Raw genomic sequence first — 15,483 nt, 5'->3', positions numbered from 1 at the left:
TGTGATATACAACAGGTCCTCAAGTAATATCTTGTTCAGCATTGTTTTCTTCAGTAACGTTGATGAGAAGGAAAATCAATTCCCAGCCAAGGCCCCTATTTGTATGGAGTCTGGCTTTCTCCCCATGTCTATGTGGGTTTCCTTTGGCTACTTTGATTTTCTCCCACATCCTAAAGATGTGCGTATTAGGTGAATTGGCATATCTACATTGTCCCAGTCAAAATGAGTGTGAGTGTGTGTATGCACCCTGTGAGATAATGGTGTCCTGTCCAGAGTTATTTCCTGCCTTGCACCCTGAGCTGCTGAGACAGGTTCTGGCCACCCCAATCCCTGAATTGGAATAGGTGGGTTGGAAAATTAATGAATGAATGAATACAAATCATTGACAAATCAAAGTTTGTAACAATATAGTCTACTAGACAAGGGAAGACAGGTACTTAATACAAGTTGAGAGCACTTGGGTATTAGCTGGGCATGGTAATGGGGTCCTGTAATCCCAGCTCCTCGGGGGCTGAGGCAGGAGAACTGCTGGAACCCAGGAGGTGGAGGTTGCAGTAAGGTGAGATCACGCAAATGCACTCCAGCCTGGGCGACAGAGCAAGACTCTGTCACGAAAATAAAAATGAAAACAATAAACAAAAAAAGAAAGAAAGATAAAAATAGCAGTTATTTTAACTCATATGCAGTGAATTCCAACAGATTGTGCAGAAAATTTATCTACTACCTTGAAATTCCCCTAGATAAAAAATTGGTAGCCTAATACTTACATATGCAATCGGGTAAAACATTGCTTTGAGTAGGTAAATAATGGAGTATCATAAAGTTTATGTTTTTGTTTTTGAGACAAGGTTTTGCTGTGTTGCTCAGTTTGGAGTGCAGTGGCACAATCACAGCTCATTGCAGCCTTGAGCTCCTGGGCTCAAGCTCCTGGGATTACAGGTGTGAGCCACCATACCCAGCAAATTTATCTTCTGTTTAATGGTTGAATTTTTAATTAAATTTCTTCAAGCAGTTAGCATCTTTTAATATTCTAACAGAAACACGAGGGGAAGCTCTACCAGTGGAACTCTTAGGACTGTAGCACCACATGATAGTTAAATCAATATTTAACTGATTAGCTTGCCTTTCTGGAATGTGACCAGTACTTGATTGCTTTTTATTTTCTTAAAATTTAATTTAGCCTGCTTAGTTTATGGATGATTTCAGCTGTTAAAAAATAAGAACCTAAATTGACACCAAGACTTGGAAAATGTAACCTACGATTAGGAAACTTTATTTTTGGCTAAATACACACCAAGGAAAGATATCACAATGTGTTTAATTGAACAATAGATATGCCAGCTGTGCCTGATAAATGTATATAAATGTTTAAAATCATTATGTAAATCCATGATGATTCTCAGGTTCCAGTAGTTTTAATAAATTGATTTTACTTCTCAGATTATTTCCCAGTTGAATTATACAGCTATAGCTGGTGAACTCTTATCGGAATTACCTGCTGCAAAATGAGATGCCCTTTCAGCAGATAGGTTTAAGGACACAGAGAACACACACTAGTGGAGTCCTGGTGGTCCGTGTTAGGAGTAATCAGAAAGAATAGTGTAAGCAAAATGTAGACACTGTCTTACATGTTTTGAGTATCTTTTCCTCTTAACAGATACAAAGTTATTCACAAATTATAAGCAAATGTATTCCAGAATGCACAGGGAGAAATACGTAAAAGCAGGGAATCAGAAATGGATTTAATTCTGTTGAGCATTTCAAGAACTCATTCTTACCTAAATTATTTAAATTTTTAGAATGAAGCATTTCAAGAATTAAATTCATTTTTGTTATTCTTAAAGAGAATTTGCTTTAGTAAAAAAATGTATCCAAAGGTGTATTGCCTTTTTATTTAAAAACAAACCAAGTATTCAGATAGGAATTAAACAATCAGGTGCATGAAAGAAGTTTCAGATGAATTCTTTATCTTCCAAAGGTTGCTTATTTAATTAGGCTGAAATTTAAATTTCTTACTGTGCCGTAAATTAGCACTTCTCAGCCTTAGCTGCATATCAGAATTACATGGAGAACTTTAAAGAATACTGATGTCTGCCTTCTACTCCAGCAATTCTGATTTCGTTGGTTTGGGATATGTCCTGGGTATCAGGATTTTAAAAAATACCCTGGGTGATTTTAATGTGCAGCACAGTTTAAGAACCACTAGCCTAAAACAACCATGTGTTTTGGCCACCATTTTCCTTATTTTACTTCATCATTGTCTTCTTTACCATTAAAAAAAAAAATTGTCACCTGAATACTAAAGATTGTTCTTAACCAAGGAACTTTCCATTAGCAGTTTCTTCCACTTGGAATGCCCTTCCTACAGGTCTTTTCATGGCTGGGTCTTTCTCACCGTTCAGGTGTCAACTCCAAGGACTCTGCTTTGAGCAGACCTTTTCTGAGTTTCCCTGTCTAAAGCTTTGTTTCCCCCAATATCGTCACATTATTCTGTTTTAATTTTATTATTGCTTTTGTTTCGATTTATGATCATATTCATTTGTGTTTCTTTTCTCACTAAGTATATAAAGTCCACGAGAGAAGAGACCGGACTCGCTGCTTCACCGTCACATATCCAACACTTAAAACTAAGCATACCACATAGCAGTTGTTCAATATTTTTTTAGCAAATGAATAAAAATGCTAATTGAAAATGATTTTGATAATATTTATATCTAATTTTTGCCAAAAAGCTACATGAGATCACATTTTAAAAATTAGAATACAGTCAGGCGCAGTGGTTCACACTTGTAATCCCAGCCCTTTGGGAGGTTGAGGCAGGTGGATCACCTGAGGTTGGAGTTTGTGACCAGTTTGATCAACATGGAGATACCCTCTCTACTAAAATACAAAAAATTAGCTGGGTGTGGTGGCACATGCCTATAATCTCAGCCACTCAGAAGGCTGAGGCAGGAGAGTCGCTTGAACCTGGGAGACGGAGGTTGAGGTCAGCCGAAATTGTACCATTGCACTCCAGCCTAGGCAACAAGAGCAAAACTCTGTCTCAAAAAAAAAGAAAAAAAGAAAAAAAATTAGAATACAGACCTAGGATGAATGAATGGACATGTCAGCAGGCATAGGGAGGAAGAAAACTTAGAAATGTGGTAGTCTCAGTACTTAAAATTTAAATTTAAGGGTAGTGATATTAAGCCTGTTACCACAACTTAAGGCTGTCACTCCAAAGCCATATTTTGGGTCTTACCAAAGTGCCCCATATTAGAAATCTTCATATACTTTCCATTTAACGTCTCCTGTTTTAAGAGCCTAAGTATCACTTCCCCATCCACAAAGCTCAGTCTCTAGGAAGAGTTTTATTATCTATGTTGCGTGTTTATTTCATGGCCTTTGCCATATTATAATTGCAGTGATGCATCCACCAGTCTGTGTACCTCACTAGCTTTTAGCCTAATTGGGAACAAGGATTGTATCTAGAGTCCCAGGCCCATAACAGGTACTAAGCAAGTGTTTATTGGATGAAAACATAAAATAAATAAGAAATATTCCACGAGAAGGATTAGAACTGTTAATTGAAATTATAAAATAGATTTTTCAGGAATGTGAGTGAGTTGAAGTAATTTTTAATAGAATAAAGCAATAAAAAAGGATACACTAAGCTAATTGGAGGAGGAAGGCATGATGTTATGCACACTTAGGAAATTAAAAAAACATTGTTGGTGCCAATAAGTCTGTGCACTGGCTTCCAACTGATATGTGGCTTGTCATCTGAATAAAGTTTTCATCACTCACTTGGGACTTTTTATACATCATTTACTCTTTTTGATAAACTTCTCAATAGCTGCTATTCAGATAGATGCATTTTCCAGTAACACCTGATATGCATTTTAAAATGTAGCTTTTAATTGATATTGATTGCCAGTAAACTCAATGAAAACTTTCATCAGTGTACGTTGAATTTCATTATTCTACCCAAAAGAAATTGCAGCAGTACTTGGGCACATAAATATTTAAAAACTCTATTTAGAGGCCCTATTAGCTTCGTGGGTACTTTTGTCATAATTTTAGCACTTAAATACTACTTAGGATTGCTCCTTCAGATTGTATCCTGCTTCAAAATCTCTACAGTACTACTATGCATAATTTTACCTCATAGCTAGATGACTAGGTCTTTCAAAAGGACAGTCACACAGTTGAAATAGACGTATTTTTATTGCTTTCTAAAAAATTACACCAGTAATTAAACAGAGGAAGAACAATTGGTGTTCAGGCCAGAAATTCTGTTCAGGTCCCCAAAATCCTTCTGAAATACACAGTAATTGTTACAGCTTTGCTGCTGTAAGCCTGGAAACTGGAATGCGTTTTTTTCTTTGGTTTTTATGAGGAAACACTACCAGTGTCACATTTCTAAAAAGGAGACAGCAAGCAATGAAAGCAAAGAATCTTGATACCAGAGTTACAGCATCCAAAGTAATTTTCCTTCTTTTAATCTGAATCTGCATTCTCACATATTTGGATATAATTCTGTTTTGGCTTAAATGTTACTGTATAGAAATAAAGATTTGCAGAAGATCATTTTGTGAACAGAGGTATGGAAAGTCTACACATGGCATTTCCTGTGAACAGATGGCATGGTGCATTAGGAGAGCATAAGGTGGGGTTTTTGTTATGGGCAAAGGGGGAAATGAATTTGAAAGGACAGGTCAAGGTGGTAGAATGGCCTTTATAAATGATGAGATGTTGGAACCCTTTGTTGCCAGAGGGCATCTTGATTTTTAAAAAAATAAGCATAGTAACAATATAGAAGATTGATGGAGGAGAAAGGAAAGTGGTGCCAGGGAGACTAGAGTGTGATCATTTCGGTATTTAAAGTTATATAAAAGCTAAGTCGGAATTTCAGTAGGAACAGAGGAAAGAAAAGGAGACAAGCTCCAGAGATTCAAGATAGAATCTTGAGTATATAGTAACTAGTTGGAAATAGGGGAGAGCAGAAGTGAGACACTGACATTTTTAGTATGGATGACTGAGTAATGGTATGGTCATTAACCAACCCTGGAAAAACAAAATAAGAGCTTTACGTGTGTGTGGGGGTGTGGGGGTGTGGGGGGTGGGGGGGCATTGTCAACAAAAATAATACATTCCAGTTTCTATCCATATTTCTTTTGAACTTTGACACATTGGGCTATTCTCTTACCTGCTTTGAACTTCACTTTTCTCATATGTAAAGTAGGGATTCGTTTCTTTTCTGTTCTCTTCTCCTTTCTCTTCTCTCCTCTCTTCCCCCTGCTCCCCTCCCTTCCCCTCCCCTCCCCCCTCTTTTGTGATGGAGTCTCTATCACCAGGCTGGAGTGCAGTGGCGTGATCTTGGCCTATTACGACCTCTGCTTCCTGGGCTCAAGTGATTCTCCTGCCACAGCCTCCTGAGTAGCTCGAACTACAGGCACATGCCACCAGGCCCAGCTAATTTTTGTATTTTTTTTTTTTTTTTTTTTTAGTAGAGATGGGGTTTCACCATGTTAGCCAGGATGGTCTTGATCTCTTGACCTCGTGATCCGCCCACCTCGGCCTCCCAAAGTGCTGGGATTACAGGCACGAGCCACTGTGCCTGGCCTAAACTCAGGATACTTTCTTATTGTTTATCCTGATGAACAAATGAAAGAGCACTTTATAAAAATATAAAGTGCCACATAAATGTGAGTTGTTTGACTTGTATAGACTATTAGGAGTTGGACCATAACAGAGGTTTAGCCCATCAGCATGGATCTCTTAGACATATTTTTGAGGTTCCTGGACTTCATTCTTTCATAGTCTCTACTGATGTTAAATATCAATTATAAGGGACAGTTTTTTTTGATTTTCCAAACATAAGTATTTATATACAACAATTATTTTGATTCATTGATTCTACACCACTTACTTTTAAAACAAAAACATAAGTAGTTTAATTACTACATTGACATGCTATTTGTTAACATTATTTCATCTCTTTATTGAGTCATAAAAAAAGTATAAGGATTTTCTTTATTCTTACATTTTCTACTTTTATCTTTCCTCAGCTCAATTGCAGCTCTGTTCTTGCTCAATCTAGGCCTCATACCAGAATGAAGTAAATTAGAGGATGGAAAACAAAACAAAACAAAACTCAGCGTACATTTCTGTCAGTTTTTACCCACTCCAAATGAGTCTCATGAAAGAAAAGTTTTCAAAAATGAGAAGAATTGCTTCCATCCATCTTAAAGTCTAATTTAATCAGGTCTTGAAAATGTATTTTACGTGACAATATTCATATCTACGAAAGTATAGAAGTGAGATTTTTCATTTTAGTCTTTTTTCTCCATTACTCCTTAGTTATTTTTGACACCACATTTCAAGAAAATTTCAGGCCCTGTCAATCAGGACGGCAAGTAGAAACAACCACATTATATATGTGAACCAAACAAGAATAATGGATGTTTCATTCATTTCTTACAAAGATTAGTCTGTTTGATTGTTTTCTTACTATTTCATCTTTTTAAAACATATATTTTGATTAAAAATATAAAATGAATAATGATATTCCTGAGCTCTGCAATTTAAGTCTTCTATATGAAAGTGTATTTATCATGAAGCTGTAAAATAAGCCAGTGTTTTTGTTTGTTTTAATGATTTTTCAGATTTAATGCACATTCCTGTTTTCACTGCCTAGTTAAGTTTAATCATTCAGTGATATTTTTTGAGCTACTGCCATATGATTAATAAACAGTAAAAGTCAGCTTAAACTTGGTAGACAAATACTCTCTTCTCCTATTGAGACCGTTGAGTTGGTTTTTGCTGAGTCCCTCCTTCCTGGGATACTCTCCTTTCCATTCTAGGGAATGGATGACTTTAGATGTCTTAGGGAATCCAGCAATCTTTGCTTCTCTCCTTTCAGCTGACATAAATCTCTCTGGCATGGATGGTTTCAGGACCACCTTTTCAACCCCCCATGAAAGATGCTTTTTATTCTTGAGATTCCAGTTCCACCACCTAACCGAGTATACTGCAGTTTTTTTTTTTCTAGATGTAACTATTCTATAAAATTAATGACATATTTTTAATTATGGGTATCTATATGAATGAAAATATCCTTAATGAGTGATTTCTAAAAAACAAACATTGAAAATTCAGCTACATCTTTATAATGAAAGAAAATAGTTGTTTAAAATGTCAGATAATGATTGATCATCTGGATATTAGAATCATCCAGAGATTAATGGAATTAAATGTTCTTATGCAGTCTCTTATTGTCACATAGACCTAATCTAATTTCTATTTTGGAGTAAGAGTATAAATTTTTGATTTAGTGAGGATTAATTTCTTACCTTTAAGAAATCTCTAACTTAAAGATACACGATGATTTTAAGAACTTCTTAAAAAGTAGAAAATGCTTGAAATTATATTGCAAATATTATGTTAAACAACACTTTTGATATTGTCCTTCATGTCACATAAATATTCCTGTAGCTCTAGGGAAAAAGAAATTGAAATACTTATCATTTACAGCTGAAAACCTGGCTGTTATTATTAAACATGATGAGAAATTTGTGAAGTTTTAATAGAGGTTCAATTAGCAACAGCTATAACATTAAAATAACTTGATATCCTGGATGCTTTTCATTCTCCATTATTACCTTATTTTATTAAACATAGTTTAGCTTTATTATTGGTTATGGTTATGTGTATTCTATGCACTGTGAATTTAAGAACAATTTCTATTGATAAATGATAAAGCGCTTTAGTTTGCCATTTGGTTTGTGTGATGTCATATAAAAATTTAAAATGACACATTCTTTGCTGTGGTTTCCAGATTTAGCTTATTCTGCCTTCACAATTGACATACAGCATTATTTCAGTTGAAGAGAACAAATGACCTTTTTATTAATTGAGCAGGCAGTACTTCTCAAAGTATTACAATAAAGCGGCAGCAGTAAGGTCAGTAGACTTATGTATGATTTTCCTGTGGGGTCCCGGGAGCCCAAATTATTTATTACTTGAGGACAAAGAAGCTTAGAGTTAAAGGTAAGTGAGTCTGTATATGATATGACTAATAGCCCCTAAAGCATGAAAAAAAGGGATAAAAACTGTAGTTTACTTCTAACTAGGCACATGGTAGAGTCAATTTTCTTTCTCCTCAGTACTTTACACTGAGTGTCACCTGTTCCCTCAGGTGAAAGAGGGCAAGCTTGTATTACTAGTATTTTGCTTGTACCCATTTGCCCCTGAAGAATTCCTCATCATTCTTTATAGTCTTAGATAAATTTGTAGTATTCACAACTGATTAAGTTTCTCAACAACACATTTTAAAATCATTCATGGCCGGACGTGGTGGCTCACAAGATTGAGACCACCCTCGCAAACATGGTGAATGAAACCTCCCCTCTACTAAAAATACAAAAATTAGCTGGGTGTGGTGGCACATGCCTGTAGTCCCAGCTACTTGGGGGGCTGAGGCAGGCTAATTGCTTGAACCCAGGAGGAGGAGGTTGTAGTGAGCCAAGATCATGCCACGGCACTCCAGCCTGGCAACAAAGCAAGGCTCTGTCTCAAAATAAATAAATAAAAATAAAATTAAAGGATCAGTCACTACTTAGCATCTTGCTTTAACACCTGACTTCAAGGAAGCATTAAAACATTAATGTAATTGGATTACAATTTCAGTTACCTCACATTGATCTGATGAGTATTTTATTATTATCAAACTAAAAGTACCAATGTAGGTATTTATCATAATAATGAACATAGGATTAGGACATTTTCTTTGCAATTGTATTTTTTCTCCCCAAAGCTGCTTCTCCTTACTAAAAGTTCTATTGAAATTGTATAGAAATTCAAATTCATTTTAAAAGCTGAAACAATATATGAATAAATTAAATACTTCTTATTCCTTAATCATTCATTTGTTTATTAGTTTATTTATTCAGTTAACAAGTAAGTGACTCTATTTATGCCAGGTGCAACTTTCTTGGGCTCTCAAAAACATATTTTAAGCTTTTTTTGGTTATAGGGTTTTCTGAAATTATATTTACTAAAAGTCATAAGTAAATAGCCAAATGGCTAATAAGCACATAAAAAATGTTCAACATTATTCATCACTAGGAAAATGCAGATTAAAGCCACAGGGAAATTCTACTTTGGGAAACAGGGGGACAGATCTTTACTATGTTAAACATAAAATTAACATATTAGCAGTTTTACTACTTGGCATTTACTCAAGAGCAATGAAAATATAAGTTGAGGCTGGGCATGGCAGCTCACACCTGTCATCCCAGCACTTTGGGTGGCTGAGACAGGCAGATCACTAGGTCAGGAGTTTGAGACCAGCCTGGCCAACATGGTGAAACACTGTCTCTACTAAAAATACAGAAATTAGCTGGGCATGGTGGCTCTCGCCCTTAATCCCAGCTGCTCGGGAGGCTGAGGCAGGAGATCGCTTCAACCTGAGAGGTGGAGGCTATAGTGAGTAGAGATGACGCCACTGCTCTCCAGCCTAGGTGACAGTGAGACTCTGTCTCAAAAAAAAAAAAAAGTTGAAGCAAAACTTTTTACATTATTCATAATGGCCCCAAAGTGGAACCAACCCAAATGTTCATTAGCTGATGAATGCATAAATAAAATTTGATGAATGCACCATGTAATGAAATATTATTCAACAATAAGATGAATTATTGATTCGCAATGATGCAGGTACTAACATTAAACCCATTTCATTGATGAGGAAACTAAGGCACTTATGTAACTTATAGTGTAACTAAAGAAAGAAGAAAACACCGGGCTGCTTGACTTCAGAGCTCTCACTTAACCTCTACACTGGAATACATTTTTGTTGTTGTTTTGTTTGTTTTTTGTTTTAAAGCATTACCCCTATCCTTCTTTCTCTTTTCTTTGTGGCTGAACATTTTGAAAGAATGACTTTATTCCTGTTTCACTTTCCTTGTTTACCTTCCACCTTCGGTGGAAACAGCTAAGCTGCCAATGCCTTTTCTTTTATAATAACTGCTTTGTTGAAATAGAGTTTTTATACCATAAAATTTGCCCTTTTAAATTGTGCATTTCAGTAGTTTTTAGTATCACAGTATTTTCTGAAGGTTACAGGTAACAGGCTTTTTCAGTCTGATTGATATTTAACCTTTTCATGGCATTTGACATTGTTGACCCCTCAATCCTTGACTCTGTCCTCATTCAGCCTTTTTCATTCTCCTTCTACTGACTTCATAATTGTTTTTCAGTCTTCATGGCCTCCTCTTCCTTGACCTACTTTGTAAATGTTGATTTTGGTTTACTTCTCATTATACTTGCCACTTTTGAGAGAGCTCATCCTTGGGAACTACCTTTATCGGTGTGTTGCTCATGAATGTCTATTTTAGTCATTTAACAATTATTTATTGTGCATTCATCATGTAGAAGGCTCAGTTTAGGTACTTGACATCTGTGCTATTATTGTACCTATATTCTATGGAGAAGACACAAGCCATAACAAATAACAAGGAAGTTTGCAGTTTTAAGTAATATGAGAGTGCTGAGAAGGTGCCCATTGAACAGGGACTTCAACATGAACAGTTAGCCTTGCAGCCCTCTCTAAGAATGTAAAGCAAATGGAAGGATACTAAAGGCAAACTGGTCATGCGCTTTTAAAGAATAGTAGGAGGACTAGTGGGTTGGAGCTGAGAAACTGAGGGTGGCTCTAGTCCATGCTAGACATAATGAGAGAATAAAGTGGGACTAGTCTGTATGAACCATTATAAGGACTTTAGCTTTTACTCTGAGTAAAATGGGGAAGCAGCACAGGGCTTTGTTTAGAAGATGAATGTGATATGAGTGAGATTTTTAAGTGACTTCTCTTTCTCTCTCTCTCCCTTTTTTTTTTTTTTTTTTGAGTTGGAGTCTGGCTCTGTTGCCCAGGCTGGAGTGCAGTGGCGTGATCTCGGCTCACTACAACCTCCACCTCCCAGGTTCAAGCAATTGTCCTGCCTCAGCCTCCCGAGTTGCTGGGACTACAGGCATGTGCCACCATGCCCAGCTAATTTTTTTTGTATTTCTGGTAGAGACGGGGTTTCATCATGTTAGCCAGGATGGTCTCGATCTCCTGACCTTGTGATCTGCTTGCCTTGGCCTCCCAAAGTGCTAGGATTACAGGCATGAGCCACCACGCCCGGCTGACTTCTCTCACTTCTATGCTGAGGATATGGTGACAAGGTTTGAACTAGGAAAGCAAGAATACAAAACTACTTACTGAATTGATGCAGTCTTCATCTCTCTGGTATACTAAACTAGTATATCTTAATGACTACTGAACATACTTCAGTACAACACAGATATCTAAAGTTCATCATGTCCAAAACTAAATCCATCTGCTCTTCTCAGCTCCCTGTTCCAAAGTTGCCCCCTCCTTCCAAAACATTTGCCTTGGCAGAGACCCAGCCACTCAAAGAAGAACCCCACTTGACTCTCCATGTATTCCTTGCCCGTCAGTCAAATTGAAGATAAAAAAACCTTAAGTTCTCTTTAGCAAGATGTATCGGTTACTTTAATTTCATCCACTGCTTAATTTGTTAGACCTCTCTTTCTGCTACCTTCCAATACTCAATATTAAAATTCAGGAAGTTCCTTAAGATAAATACAGAATACAGCATTTTAAATCCGTCCTGACTTTGTGTTCGCACTGCTTAATCTACTTTCTTACCTGGGCATGGGCCTGTACATCTCCAGTGACTGATACAAACGTGTTATGTGGTAATGTAGTCCAGCCAGAGAGATTTGGGCTGAATCTCAGTTCTATAATTTATTAATCACATGACTTCAGACAAGCCACTTAACACTCAGCCTCATTTTCTTTATTTTTAAAAAGACAAAAACATAACTGTCTGCCAGTGTTGTCTGTAGTGTTAGAGATAATATTTCCAAAACCCCTCTTAGACTGTGGTCACTCCGTAAATAATACTGCTACTCCCTCTAGACCACACACCTTAGAAGACGGAGGAAGAGTCTTAACTAAAGTTCATAGTTTACGTTAGGGCTTACTCTTTGTGTTTCACAGGTCTGTGGGCTTTGTCAAATGCATAATATCATTCATCTGCCATTACAGCATCTTACAGAATAGCTTCACTGCCCTAAAAATCCCCTGTGTTTCATTGTCATCTCCTTACAACCACTAATCTTTATACTGTATATTGTGCTGCCTTTTCCAGAATGCTATACAGTAAGAATCCTACAGTATGTAGCCTCTTATTTCTAGAGAGATGGGGTCTTGTTCTGCCTTCCAGGCTGGAGTGGAGTAGCACAGTCGTAGCTCACTCCAGGCTCAAATCCCTGAGTTCAAGGGATCCTCTAACCTCAACTGGGATTACAGGTGCGTGCTACCACACCTGCCTAATTTAAGGTGTTTTTTTTTTTTTTTTTTTTTTTTTTTTTTTTTTTTTTTTTAACATTTTTTTGTAGAGACAAGGTCTTGTTATGTTTCCCAGGCTGGTCTCAAACTACTGGCTTGAAGTAATGCTTCTTCCTTAGCTTCCCAAAGTGCTGGGTTTACAGGTGTGAGCCACTTGTCCCCAGCCCAGTATGTAGTCTTTTCAGACTGGTTTCTTTCTCTTAGCAGTTGAATGGGTAATTCTAACGGAGTCAGTGTCCAGATTCTCTACTTCTGCATAAACTCTTTATTAATATTGATCTGGCTAAGAATAGTGCTTTATTTGCAGCACTCTTTCTCTCACCTTACAAAAGAAAAGCATACCCTTATCCATCCCAAATGTTATTATGGTGCATTATCCTGGAGTCATAGAAATTTTAACATTAAAAAATCAACTAATGCATTAAATTTGTATTGCAGAGAAGTATGACAGGGTGTGGTGGCTCACGCCTATAATCCCGGCACTTTGGGAGGCCGAGGTGGGCAGATTACCTGAGGTCAGGAGTTTGAGACTAGCCTGGCCAACATGGCAAAACCCTGCCTCTACTAAAAATACAAAAATTAGCTGGGTGTGGTGGCAAATGCCTGTAGTCCCAGCTTCTCAGGAGACTGAGAAAGAATTGCCTGAATCTTGGAGGTGGAGGTTACAGTGAGCCAAGATAACAGCACTGCACTCCAGCCTCAGCAACAGAGCAAGACTCCATCTCAAACAAACAAATGAACAAAAAGCAGATGACAGGGTGAACAACTGAGGACTTAATTATAAAATATGTAAAAATTCTATGAGGCAGTAAGATGGAAATAAAGTCAAGAAAATAAATAGCAGTATAAATTTCAGTGGCCAAAAGAAGCATCTCTGTGTGTTATTTAAATAGATAATGGTTATATTAAATCATTGTGGATTTAGATGCTATTGAGTATACTTAAAATACATGATGTGTTTTGTTTTAAAATGTCAATATTTCCAATAGGGTAGAAATTCTTTGCAAGTACATATTTTACCACAGGTGAAAATTTGTAGCCGTCAATTTGGTAATGTGTAAATGGTTACATAATTTTTCAAAATTCTTTTAAAAGTCTGTGAATAAAGGCAGTTAAAGTCTGGTAGCCTGTCCTACTCTGTAAAACACACGTTTGTCAACCTGGCTTGTAAAATCTCTCATCACCTTCCTCCTCCTATTTGTTTTGTTTGTAACTACTTTCTGTCTTACGTTCTAAGCTCCAGCAAGAAAGATCTACTTGAAGTTCTAAGTATATATTGTGCTCTTTCCTGCCTGTGTCTTGATTGTGTTATTCTTCCCTTCTTTGCCTCACTACCTTCTGCTCATTCTTTAAGATCCAGAAGTCTGGAGTGAGAAATTACCTCTTCTACTCCCAATTCATGTTGGCTCAGATGCTCATTTTCCCTTCTCCCTTGGTTTCCTCCTGTAGTCTTTGTTGCAATGTTGTTTTACATTGAACTTCTCTTTTGTTTTTCTGGAAATAGACCTTGAAGGTCTTTGAGAGTTAAGAACTATGTTTTATCTTTGCCTGTTCAGTACCTAGTTATATGCCTCTCTTGACAATAAGCTATTTTATTAGATAAATATTAGTTATTGCATTAAGCAAGGAAAGGTGGATTTCAGTTGTTTGAAAGTTAATTCTTATGATGTAACTTTATTTTTTGGGTCAATTACACTGTAAAAAGTTAATTTTGTTCTGTGCTGATCGTATTTCTGGCTGTAATACTTGGCCTTTACTGGTAAGATTTCAGGAAGCTTTCACATGAAGATGAGCCTAAAGATGAGCTTGAGAACCACCGTTCTAACAGAAGGAGCAGTCAGGCAAGGATTCTAGTTTTGGCTCTGCCACAAAGTTCTGTGTGACCCTGGGCAAAGTAACCAGCCTGGGGGTTGATTTTCTTATCCCTAAGATGAGTAAAGTGACCAGAGACTCCCAAAAGTTTCCTTTACCTTTGATTTAATCAAGAGAAAGTTTTAGTAAACAAATTATTATCCTTGACAGGAAGTAAAAAATATGGACTGATTTATTTTCTACTTGTTCATACTGTGGACATTATAGGTGGTATATGGAGATACTAGGTACCTTATGTCGCCTGTAAACCATATACTGTAGGATTCTATCCTTAATCTAAAATTTAAACGTTCAACTTGTCGTAAGTATAGAAGTTTATATTTGAACTGTAAATAAATATTATGTTGAGTTACAATTTCAGGTTTTATTTTAGCATCTTTCACTAAATATATGATATATCTGATTAATATTATACTTTCCTATGCATTTCTATCATTCTCCAAATGAACTTATGTTGATATATTTTTTGTGACCAGTTATGTAGTTACTGCAGCCTTCCTCATTGAGAAACAATATTAAAAACAATTAAAAGACTGCTTTCCTGTGTCATTTGGATTCATAATATGTCATAATTAAGTTTTATAAAGCTTGATTGACATTTAGATACGACTTTCATAAAGGGTTTGAGATTGCGTTGTTTGGCCAAAACAAAGGCAGTATTTCCTTTCTTGTCTCTGACTCCACCTAGCCCCACTTTTCTCCACCTGCCTGGGGAAAGCTGTATTTCTTCAGACAAACTTCATAATTGCCCTTCTGTGCCTGATTTGGGCCTCAGGAAAGGCCCATAGCATCTGTAAAGCTGGCAGCAGAATGGTATTTCCAGGCAAGCACAGGGTTGCTGGGTAGTGAGCCAATCCACAGCTTTGTCTGAGCAGCTGAGAACTTTGCCGGAGTATTACCACGGTGTTCAGTAACACAGACCTGTGCCATGAGCAAGCAAAGCACTGAGCAAGTGTCAGGGTCAATATTTACAGACCACTACGTAGCTGCCTTGCAGAGAGAGAAAAGGGGAGAATAACATGCACACAGAGGGCAAGGACCGAAAGACTGCAGTGGAGGGAATGTTAATTTCCAATTTTTTTCTGAAAATATATTCTTTTTAACTGTCAGGTTCAGACTTCTGCTGATTCATAACCATTTGGCGCTGAGCTATGACAAGAGAGGAAACAAAAAGTTAAACAAGCAAGCCTGCCATAAGTGAGAAGGTAAGTAAT

At 36.9% G+C, this 15,483-nt stretch overlaps 1 protein-coding gene across 1 annotated transcript in view; it reads left to right on the top strand.

Moving 5' to 3' along the window:
* Window positions 1-15,483, top strand: part of BMPR1B (bone morphogenetic protein receptor type 1B) — a 398,414-nt gene that overhangs the window by 229,508 nt on the left and 153,423 nt on the right. The window contains exon 3 of the mRNA XM_032239562.1: window positions 15,380-15,474. The gene's annotated coding sequence lies outside the window, so the exon portion shown is untranslated. The remainder of the gene's footprint in view (window positions 1-15,379; window positions 15,475-15,483) is intronic.

This window comes from Sapajus apella, unplaced genomic scaffold (assembly GCF_009761245.1).
Source record: "Sapajus apella isolate SASKATOON/1434 unplaced genomic scaffold, GSC_monkey_1.0 scaffold45, whole genome shotgun sequence".
NCBI lineage: Eukaryota > Metazoa > Chordata > Mammalia > Primates > Cebidae > Sapajus > Sapajus apella.
This window is presented reverse-complemented; position numbering and strand designations above follow the sequence as displayed.